This window comes from Trachurus japonicus, chromosome 17, assembly GCF_045865225.1.
Source record: "Trachurus japonicus isolate A0001 chromosome 17, Traja_1.0".
Classification (NCBI taxonomy): Eukaryota; Metazoa; Chordata; class Actinopteri; order Carangiformes; family Carangidae; genus Trachurus; species Trachurus japonicus.
In genome coordinates, this window is record NC_140923.1 from 32,272,739 (window position 1) to 32,283,956 (window position 11,218).

An 11,218-nucleotide genomic window follows, 5' to 3' on the forward strand; every position below is an offset into this window, starting at 1 on the left:
TTCTCTGGAAGACCTCGTGCCTGGTGCCGGTTCCCAAAGTGGCGAGGCCAGCAGGAATCAGTGACTACAGACCAGTAGCCCTGACTTCTCATATTATGAAGACTCTGGAGAGACTACTACTTCGCCACCTTCGACCTCAAGTACAGCATTCTGTGGACCCCTTGCAGTTTGCATACCGGGAGAACATTGGGGTGGACGATGCAATCATCTACATGTTGCATCGGATTTACTCTTACCTGGATGAACCTGGGCGATATGTGAGACTGCTGTTTCTAGACTTTTCCAGTGCCTTTGACACAATTCAACCTAGTATTCTGAGAGGAAAGCTGGAAAAGATGGGTGTAGATCCAACCATCATCTTGTGGGTCTATAACTATCTTACAGAGCGGCCACAGTATGTGAGGCTGGGGAATTGCATGTCAGACACAGTGGTGAGCAGTGTAGGAGTACCACAAGGTACTGTGCTCTCACCTTACCTCTTCACACTTTTCACTGCAGATTTCACATCCACATCTGAATCTTGCCATGTTCAGAAGTACTCTGACGACACGGCCATAGTGGCATGTGTGAAGAAGGGACAGGAAGATGAATACAGGGACCTGGTGGGGGCGTTCACAGTCTGGTGCAACAAGAACAACTTGTTGCTTAATACATCAAAGACCAAAGAAATGATTATTGACTTTGGCAGGTCCAAAAGATCCTTACGGCCTGTGACTGTGGATGGGGTGGACATTGAGAGGGTTCAGTCATACAAGTACCTTGGAGTACACCTTGATGACAGGCTGGACTGGTCCGTACTGATGTGTACAAAAAGACACAAAGCAGGCTCTTCTTTTTAAGAAGACTCAGGTCTTTTGATGTATGTAATGTAATGCTGCGTATGTTTTATCAGTCTGTCATTGCAAGTGTTACATTCTTTGCTATTGTCTGCTGGGGTAACAACATCAAGGTCAGGGACAGGAACAGACTAGACAGGCTCATCAAAAAATGTAGCTCTGTGATGGGGGAGGGAGCGGAGCTGGTAGAGGCTGTGGTTAAGTGGAGGATGGGGTGTAAGTTGAAGACCATCCTGGGTGACCCCCAACACCCTCTACACAAAACCCTCTCAGGTCAGAGGAGCAGCCGAAGCAAAAGGCTCATCTCCCTGACCTGCAGAACAGAAAGATTTAAGAGATCATTTGTTCCTGCTGCAATCGTTTTATATAACACTTGTTAAAATGTATTTTTGTGTTCATCTTTTTTGTCATTGTTGTGTGAGCTACGGGACTAACGTGAATTTCCCTGCTAGGGATGAATAAAGTATTCTCTATTCTATTCTCTAGTCAAGTACAACTGATGTGTTTGCTGTGAGTGGAGACTGTATGAGTTTTGTGAATGTGTCAAATTGATAATTGTAAGAATTATAGGTTAAGTAAGTAATAATCAAGGCTCAACTATTGTGATGACAGTTTATTGCAGCAAAAAACAGGAAAAAAACAAATAAAGCAAACTTGTATAAAATCTAATGGGAAAATGCACTTCTTTAACAATTTTCAGACTCATTCTTTATAAATGACAACACTTTGAATATCTTCAAATAAATACATTTTTCTTTGTCTGAATCCTCATCGTAACAATTAATGATTTGGTTTATGGTTTTCCTGGTGGTCAGCAAGTTGCTATTTTCAAGAATGTAACCTCATTGTAGTCCAGCATCTATCAGTGGTGAACAAATAAAACATGTGTTCTGCAGAGGCCTAACATCAGGTGGTTCTCATGATAAAACATTAGAAATCCATTGGGGCCTTCTGACCAGACTTGAGCAGATGAGCTAAAGAAAGGAGCACCAGGTCAACTACTGTAACATTCAGTGTCATTTTTAAACCCATTTAAACTGATGCTTTTTTTCCTTTCATTGTCACAAATTTCATCTTTCTTGTAACTTGATCTAACAAGTGTTGTAGCAGAACAGGCATTTTACACCAGTAACTTCAGATTCTAGCAGAAACAGGGGGAAAAGAGAAATGTCAGAACTAAACAAGCCAAATATTCATCCTCAAAAAGTCCTTTCAGTACTGCATGTAGAAACTTTGTTCTATAACACAGTCACAAAACAAAAAGGCACAAGGAAATCTCTTAACAAGTATGATGAACACACCAAAATAGAAGGTAGAGTGTACTTTCACACTGACAAGGATCACTAAAAAAAAAAAGAAAAAAAAAACACACATTGCAGAGTGGCCATGTCTTCTGGAAAAACTGAACCACACCACTGTAACCACAGTGGTCCCATGTTTGTATCATGATTTCTTTAAAGCTGACGACCTTCTATATCAGTTCCATACACAACCAAAAGAAACAATCCAATTAAAATGAGACAAAGAGCGAGGAGAAATTATCATGGTAATCAAATGGACATCCATAACTTATTACATCACACTGCCCTTTTCTGTTTACTAACCTCTGAGCTGGTAAATAGTCATCGCTGTGTGACCTGATACTGCACTGAAAAGTATCACTTTGACTGTATCTCTTTCATGCAGAGGGTATCACCAATTTGAATAGTACTGCCACGTAACACAGGCACTTATACAGGTAGTTGTTACTAGCACCAATGTGTTCAAGACTGTGGTATTCAAGTACCACATGTTAAATGATTTGAAATATTATTTGAATTATTTCTCTTTCCAAAGTGGGAAAAAAAGACCTACTGAACTTCTTTGTTAAGGCAGGAGGCTTATGCACATGTTATCATTACTGTGACTGCAACTGGGACTATTGGTGAATTAAACCATGAACAGAGGAGTAGGGAGGGGAAATTATTTTAGATTTCATTATGCAAGGACCAGATGTCGCCTGCTAGTGAGTTGGCACAGCCCTGAATGGTCCAGGTAGCCAGGGCAAACTGGTTGTGGAACAGGTCGGCGTCAGCCTCAGGGGCGTCGGTCCTGAGCGCATCAAGATGGTCGGACAGAGCTGTGAGAGTGTGGGGGCCGGAGCCCAGCAGGATGTGGCGGAAGGGACTATCTCTGGGAGACACGTAGGGCGACAGGAAGTTCCTTTCCACCTGCAGAAACACGGGAGAGAAGGACGTTCACATAAATGCATTTAATTATGTCATGTCTTTTAGGGTGGTTATTTTACACTCTATGCACTGCTGAACAGCCTTTAATATCAGCACCATCACTGCCTTCCACCACGTTCTGATCAGCAAATAACCTGGACTGGCCTCTGCACATGACTGTGTGTGAGTGTTGCATTTCTACAGAGTATCTCAACAATGATCCTGAACTGTAGAGATCTTACCGTCATGATGCGGTCATTGATGATGCGGCACTTCTCAATGTCCTCCAGGTCACTGTTCTGGACTTCTGTTGCCAGGGCACGAGAGGCACGGCCGTAGGAGCCATAGGCTGAGATCAACCACTGCACTGTCAGGGCCTTGGGCAACAGCTGAGGCTGAGCCTGGAAGCAGACACAGCATCAACACCGCTTAGTTAGTGAACTGAGTTAACTCAATTAAATAGATGAGCATCTTCCAGGGACATCTGGTTATTTTTTAACAGCAATGGAACAAAATGATAATTAAATGGCAGAAAAATGTACTTTACAGAGTAAAGTACAAAACAGTAAATACAGTTGGAAATTGAAGGTAAACATTATTTTCATTTGCCACTCACTCTCTGAACACTCTTGACTTTCACATTGATTTGTGCCACACGAGTACGTATGAGCTTCTCGTATTTCCCCAGGTCCATCAGCAGCAAACGATCATAGACCAGCCTCAGAGCTATGTGACCTGCAAACTGGGCTGATGCTACAGCCAGCTTAGGAACATTGTTGGCTGTGGCGCTGTTCAGCTTCAGCTGGTTGTCCTGCAGTGTGCCAAAGTACTGGTAGTGCTAAAGGAGGAGAAGAACATTAGGATGAGTTAGGTCAATGAACAGGGTTGTCAAAACTCTTATTTAATTTTGGAACATCAGGACGACTTACTGAGTTACCAGCAGCAAATCTAAATGAGAGTGAGGGAATGCCAGAGAAGGCCAGGAAAGGATATGCAGCGTTGTCTGGTTTCAGAGGCTCCAAACTGGAAGATAAACATGAAAAAGAAGCAGTGACCATTTGCTGAAAATGAGTATGAGAAAAGTTTGGTAGTCATGGAGGTAATGAAACACTGAGTCTGTAGAGGAGAATGTAAAAGACTTACATGTCCGATTCCCAGTTGCTCTTCCCAAACTGAGAGATAAGAGACTGAGTGTTGTCAAATTTCACCTGAGGACAAAACAATTGAATACATTCATTTTTCTGAAAAACTTGACTAAATGACATGAATGGATTGTATTGAATTGCTGAGTTCACCTCCTTCAGAGTGCTCTCAATCAGGCTGTGCATCAAGGGACTGGCTGCTACTTTAAATCCACTGCGACCTGGAGAAGAACATTGGAGTGAAGTGTCCTTTAACACATTACAGTTCTAGATTTCAATATCAGTTACAGCCATTTTTCTAACTATTCATATAATGTGGACAAGATGTCAAAGATGTTTTTAAAAGAGAAGTAAATACCTGTTACAACACCATCCAGGTTGATGTAGGAGAAGGCTTTCATGTTCAGAGAAGTCAGATAACCCTAGAAATGCAACAAGTACAAAAAACAGTCAGTAACATTACTCATTGTTGTGCTGGTTTGATCAGTTGTACGGATTTATTGATTTTATTGATTTACTTGTAATAGAGTGGAAGCACCCTTCACTGTTTTGAATGTGTGTTAAAGGTGTTAAAGTACTTTGTATGAATGTCTCCTATGTATTGTTTTGTGTATGCAGTGGCTCTGAGCCCAAAACAAATTTCCCTTTGGGACAATAAAGTACAATCCAATCCAATCCAAGACTTTCTTGTTCAACAGTTTCAAACATCATGCAGTTCTCACCTCCAGCCACTCGGTGGCGCCAACACTCCCATATTCTCCAGCACTCCAGCTAGCAAACACAATCGTCCTCCTTGGCTTGAATCCATCTGTTCAAGTGGATAACACATGAGTATGAACAAAAAGAGCAGTGGCCTCACTAAACAGGATCTGATATTAATGTCATGTCACTTCTGTCAAAATCATTTCACATCAGAAACAGCAGCTGTCATCAAGACTGAGACTCACCATTCTTCACCATGTCTGAGATGGAACGAGCCAGCTCAACAAGCACGCTGGTGCCAACAGTTGATGTTGCAAAACCTGGACCCCAGGCATCCCTCTGAGCACCGATGACCACATACCGGTCTAAGATTTAACCATGAGACAATCAGAAAAGACAACCACAACACACTCACTGACATTCAACTGACCTGATCTCATGTCTGTCTTGTTAAAGTAGCATCTTACCTGCATCCACAAAGCCTTTGATGGCACCGAAGACATTGTGTATGCTCTTTTCAGTGAGGACGTTGTTGACCTCTACAGTGATCACATCTGTATCATCTCCCAGTTTGTAGTAGCTTCCCCATTCTGCAGGTGCACTCTGACCCCCCAGCTGCCTGTTGGACACACATAATAAACATGTCAGCCACTACTGAGACACATATGTCTATATCCCACTTTACAGTACGTCATCAGATAGTACAGTTTGCAGAGTGAATTTTTTTTTTTTTAAGTATATTTTTGGCTTTTTGCCTTTATTGGATAGTACATAGTGAGATAGACAGGAAAGGGGGAGGCAGAGAGAGGGGGAATGACATGCAGGAAAGGTCCGCCCGACGTGGGACCCGAACCGGGGACGCCCGCGTCGAGGACCGGAGCCTCCACATGGGGCGGCCGCCTCAACCACTGCGCCACGCACCGCCCCGTTTGTAGAGTGAATATTTCAAGTTTTCATCATCATTTCAGATGGTCCACAGTGTGTCCGGGTCTTACTGCATAATCTTAGTTGCCGTGGCTGTTGTGATGGTCTGAGCCAAGATTGTTGGTAGACCTGAAGACTGGACGGGAGGAAACTGAGTGTGGTTGAAGGAGGGGAAGCCTGGGGTGTAGGGATCCCCTGACCCCAAGTGGACCTGTGACAGACACAAGGAAGACTTATGAAGTTTGACCAGCACAACAGTTGACAACAAATGCTTTTGTCATTTGTTTGTTTGTTGTCACGGCACCAACACAACTGATTATGTCTCAAAATAAGTACGATCTCTAATCTCTGTTTCAGTCCACACTCACATGTCCATACAGCTGAGTTGTCTCTCCGATAGAGTAATCTGTGGGGTCTGCATAGATCAACACAGCAGAGGCGTTCATTTTGGCAGCATTGGCTACCTGTAAGCAAAAAGATACAAGCAAGGTTCAGAATTTCATACTTTAGAGCAACTGAGGGGAAAAGCACATAAAATCTACATATTTAAATGTCTTACTAAAACCACCCACCTTCTTAGCATAACTGAGCCTACCAGCTCTGACCAGCAGGACCTTGCCATTCAGGTTGACATTCTTGCCCTGCAGCGATGTGAAGTCCACTTGCTGCCCATAGTGCGCATACACAACAGCACCCTGGGCCGAAGAAAGAAAAAAAAAGAGAGAAATAAAATTAGGGAATTACCTTTCTTATGAAAAAAAAATCTCTGCTTTAATTTATCTTGTAGATTACCGTTACTGATCCACTGGCACTGTAGGACAGAAATCCAGTTGGACGCTCCTCAATCCCGTTCTTGAAAACAACTCTGTTGGAGCCAGAAGCTGGAGGGTCCTGAACCCTAACAAAGTGCTCATCAGTCCAGGTGTCCATGCCGTACTCTTTAAACCTATTGTTCACCTTGTTCATTAAATCTTCATCACCAGGAGAACCAGCTCGGTGGTTGAGACTGGTAAACTCACTGATGACAGAGAAAACCAAACATGACAGGAAAAGGAAAATGGCAGAGTTAAAACTATGATTTTTAGAAAAAGAAGTCATCACTGCCCGGCCGAAAAATTTAGGCTTACCTAAAGACAGATTCAAATTTGGATTCACTGAGTTTTTCAGCCAAAAGTGCTTTGACATCATCCCAGTCCATTAGGGGGCAGCACCTGTCTCGTGTTTAACAGCTTGTTCAAAAGGGATCACCGACACTACAGGGTTGGGAGCCGGGTCCTTCTTTTGATGGACCAGGTAGCCAATGAAGTATCCTGAAAGAAGCAGTGGTTTAAAATGAGGGACAACCAGAGTCAACTGGGACCAAAACAAGCACACATCAGGAGACACAGGTACATAAAGCTATGTGTTGTCTGCATGGTTGGGGAAAGACACCAAGTCTTCCAATTAAAACACTAAAACAGATTAATATCAATACAGAGTAGTGGTCTTATGATTACTCCATGTGGAACTCCACACATTATTTTAGTGATGCAGTCTTTGTTTAAAGGCTTCTTCTTTATTCCTTGGCCCTCTTACCAATAATAAAGATGAGGATGGTTGCAGATGCCATGAAGCAGGGCTTCATGGGTGTATGTCCACACCTTTGAGTCACATTTGGTTTGCGGGAGTTGAAACTGAAATGATCCCTCACTCCTCCTTCATCTTCCTTGTCCATGTCAGGCGACAGTATCTTCTCCACCACACTACTGTCAAGCTTACTCTCCATGTTATGTAGCAAATTTGAATGTGAATGGTTCTGTGTGTTCCTCGTTAAACTGAAAGGAGAAAATTCCAATACAGTATGTTATTGTTGATGGACATAAAGCTGGACCCAATGAGCAATGAGCAAGTTCATCCTGAAAGTGTTCCAACATTCAACAAAACAGTGTTTCGTACAGCGTTATGATAAGTTTCACCTAATAAAAAAAGTTTACAACATTGTAGCTAATGGCTTTACAAATATCAATATACAGCCTGTTAGTGTTTTAGCCTGTTTAATCAATAAGAAGACCAGGTTGTCAGGTTGTGAAATTTCCTCTTGGCCGTTTTAGAACCTCAGGACACGTAGCCTATATAGAAAAGAAGTTTGATCACATGTTGAAAGTTAGCAGATGTAACTCTGGTTCTATAATGCTTGTGTAGCCTTTACCGGGCTACACTATTGGTTACCCTCTTGGACATTTACACTGACAATGCTGATCAGTTTCCAGCAATCAAGTTCAATTTCAGCCTTTTCTTGTACACAGTTTAGCAGTGGAACCAGCAATCCAATTCATCCAATTATTTCAGGAATTGCGAGTTCAAATGAATTTTAAAAATATGTTTGTACAAATTTAGTGCTTCAGATCTCTGTCATTTTCTTAAAGTTTGTCTGACATGTAAGCAGACTACAGTTTTTTGCATTACATTCATAAGGTTAACTGAAAATTCAAGAGTTACTTACTAAATGTTCAGCTGACACAAGTGTCTGCTCTTTGCGGCTTTCGCTTCTGTCTGCTCTCTTCTTATGAAATAAAAAAGAAACCATAAAGTCAAAGTGAGGTCACTGTCAGTAAGGGGAAGTAGCGTACCAATGTAGGGTTTCTCAGGCAAAGACAATGATGTGAATATTCAAATCCCTGCCTGCACTGATATGTATTCCACTGCAGATATACATCATGTGGCCTTTAAGATATCTCTAATGAGAGCACCAGTATAAAAAAAAAATCAAAGTTGGTTGTCTCAGAGTTGAAAGAAACTCTAGGTTTCCAGCTTAACAAAGCCAGTTCAGCTTGGCACTGAGTCAGTGCAACATACTCATATGCCTAACCTGCTGGCAGGTTTTCTTCAACTAATTTCTCCTCTTCTTTATCTAAAGCAGTGGCAGATGGTGAGTGCTGTAGTGGAAGAAAAAACTGATAACGAAGCACCAACACAAGAGAATGGGAGAGGATTATTAGACCCTGATTGGATGTTTACTGACTATTTGTTTGAGTGTCTCCGTTTTTCTGCATTGTCAATTTACCTGAACAATATTCTCAGCCCTCACATCGCTCATATGACACATCGTGGACATGCGCTCAATAAAGAATTTGCTTTGAATTTGTTCTTCGTTTTGTTTCTCTTTTCCTTTTTCTTCCTTTCTTTTTTTGTTTTTATTGTTTTGCTTTGTTTGTTTATTTATTTGTTTTGCTAATTTAAGTTTTTACATGACATCGGTGTTGCGAAGCAAGTGTCCAAAGCAACTGTGTCAGGCTGTGAGAAACAGGCCTGTGCAGAGTTCTTCTGAGGGGCAGGTGCTCAAAAGAAAAAAAAAAAACACACACACACACACACACACAAAAAAAAAAAAAAAACAGCACAGACAGAAGAGCACTTTGGGCATCAAGGGGCAAAGAGGCAGTTCCTCCTGGCCCTTTGCCCCTTGATGTCAAAGAGCTATTTCACAGAGCTGGTAGTCTAACTACAATGAATGTAGTAGTACTACTAAACCTAGAGACCTAAAAGACTATAGGGTTTCTAGCTCTATGATTATATGCATAGACTGCACGCAGGCACATCCCCCATCATGTTATAGAGGCAAATCTCTTATTAAACTCTTTATTTGAAGAAGAAATAGGTTATACATGTTGCTCTTAATTTTGTATACATTTCATGATAGAGATAGAGGCACATTTGAATACATCCAGTAGTCTAGGGAAAGCACATTTGGAAACTTGTATGTATAAAGGCATAGCTGTTGCTTCTAAATAGACAGTGTTTGGACTTATTGCCTTATTCTGATTCTGATATCACATGTTAAATGCAACCAATGCTGTTTAAGTTGGTGGGGCAGGTAACTTTGCGACTGCTTAAATGAAATTATAGCCTACCACATTATATATTTTTATTTCATCTTTAGTTGCTGCCAAGTTGTTAGTTTGTGCCTGTTCAATTGATACTGTAGATATGAACATACATATAGAATATAAATGCTAGACAGAGGGGCAGTGTTTAGCTCAGTTGGTAGAGCACCCGCCACATGTGTTGAGACTAGTCCTCACTGTAGGCGACCCCGGTTCAAATCCTGCACCGAGCGGCCCTATCCTGCGTGTCATTACCCCCCTCTCTGCCTCCCAGTTTACTGTCTCTATCAACTATCCTGTCCATTAATGGCAAAAAAGCCCCCAAAAATATAGCTTTAAAAAATGAATAAATAAATGAATAAATGCTAAATAAGTGGAACAGATAATAACTTTTTTATAAAGTTAGTACTCACGTCTTGACTCAGTCAACAACTTTTCCACCATGTGACCTTGCGTTCTTTTGCAGCTGCTGTGTTGCTTTTATGTTTTTTGAATATGTGCTCATATTCTGTGAAAGCATTCATTAATATATCTATCTTCACTAGAAAAAAGTAGGAGGATCAAGGCTTTTTTTAGCTTGTTGACGTGAATCATGTTATCTGTTTTATATCGATAAGGGCTTTTTATCTCCTTGTGCACAAGCTGGGTCAGATTAAGTCAGACTTAATTGAACTAACTACTATCACTTGTTCTGAAACTGAAAACTCTGACAGCTCAGGGTTTTAACTCAGAGTTAACCCTGCTTTTATGAAATGAGCCCAAGTACTCTACATTGGGAGGAAGCCTTCTGAGGACTGACAGGCTGGAAAACTGACAACTCCCATCTGCTGCTTAAAAGGAGAACAACCATAATACCAGTGTGGCCATGACTGTTCAATTCAAGAGTGTGTGTGTGTGTGTGGGTGTGTGTGTGTGTGTGTGTGTGTGTGTGTGTGTGTGTGTGTTTGTTTGTTTTTTAGCTTTTACACACCATCTTTCTCTCAGGTGTTATTGACAAATGTTGGATTATATATTTTTTAAAATGGAAATTGCTAAAATACTTGATCCATTCAAAACACAATTTTGTAAAGTTTCTCTTTTGCTTTTGTTGTTTTTTGTTGTCAGAGAGGAGGCTGACGGCCCTCAAACATTGCACAACACAGAGAGACAGAATGACTGGCCCTTACATAACAGCAGCTGGCCGATTACCTGTGTTAAAAGGAAATAACATTGATAGTTTGTTGTCATCAGCCACTGTTATGTTCAACAGACAGGGCAGACAAGTCAACAACCTCTGTGATTGGACATTTGTGGTGGACAGGAGCAAAGCAGTCGCCACTGGTGGTAAATTATTACTACATCTCAGTAAACAGGTGGCTCTGATATTTTTTATGCCAGGTTTTGCCATGATATTTGTTCAACTAATAACTATATTAATTATTCGCCGATAGTCGAACCTAGGATTCAGGAGGAACAATGCGGTTTTCGTCCTGGCCGTGGAACGCTGGACCAGCTCTACACCCTCCGCAGGGTGCTCAAGGGTGCATGGGAGTTTGCCCAACCAG

General features: G+C 41.6%; 1 pseudogene across 1 annotated transcript; it reads right to left on the reverse strand.

The window, feature by feature from the left end:
* Positions 1-1,434: 1,434 nt before the first annotated feature.
* Positions 1,435-7,591, reverse strand: LOC146971111 (transferrin receptor protein 1-like; annotated as a pseudogene). Its single transcript, XR_015038081.1, has 16 exons — positions 7,387-7,591; positions 6,939-7,121; positions 6,604-6,829; positions 6,384-6,506; positions 6,180-6,275; positions 5,883-6,022; positions 5,355-5,506; positions 5,133-5,252; positions 4,908-4,993; positions 4,544-4,607; positions 4,339-4,406; positions 4,187-4,251; positions 3,973-4,066; positions 3,660-3,881; positions 3,286-3,444; positions 1,435-3,046 (listed from the first exon to the last, which is right to left on the reverse strand). The product of XR_015038081.1 is annotated as a transferrin receptor protein 1-like (transcript).
* Between the last annotated feature and the right edge of the window lie 3,627 nt (positions 7,592-11,218).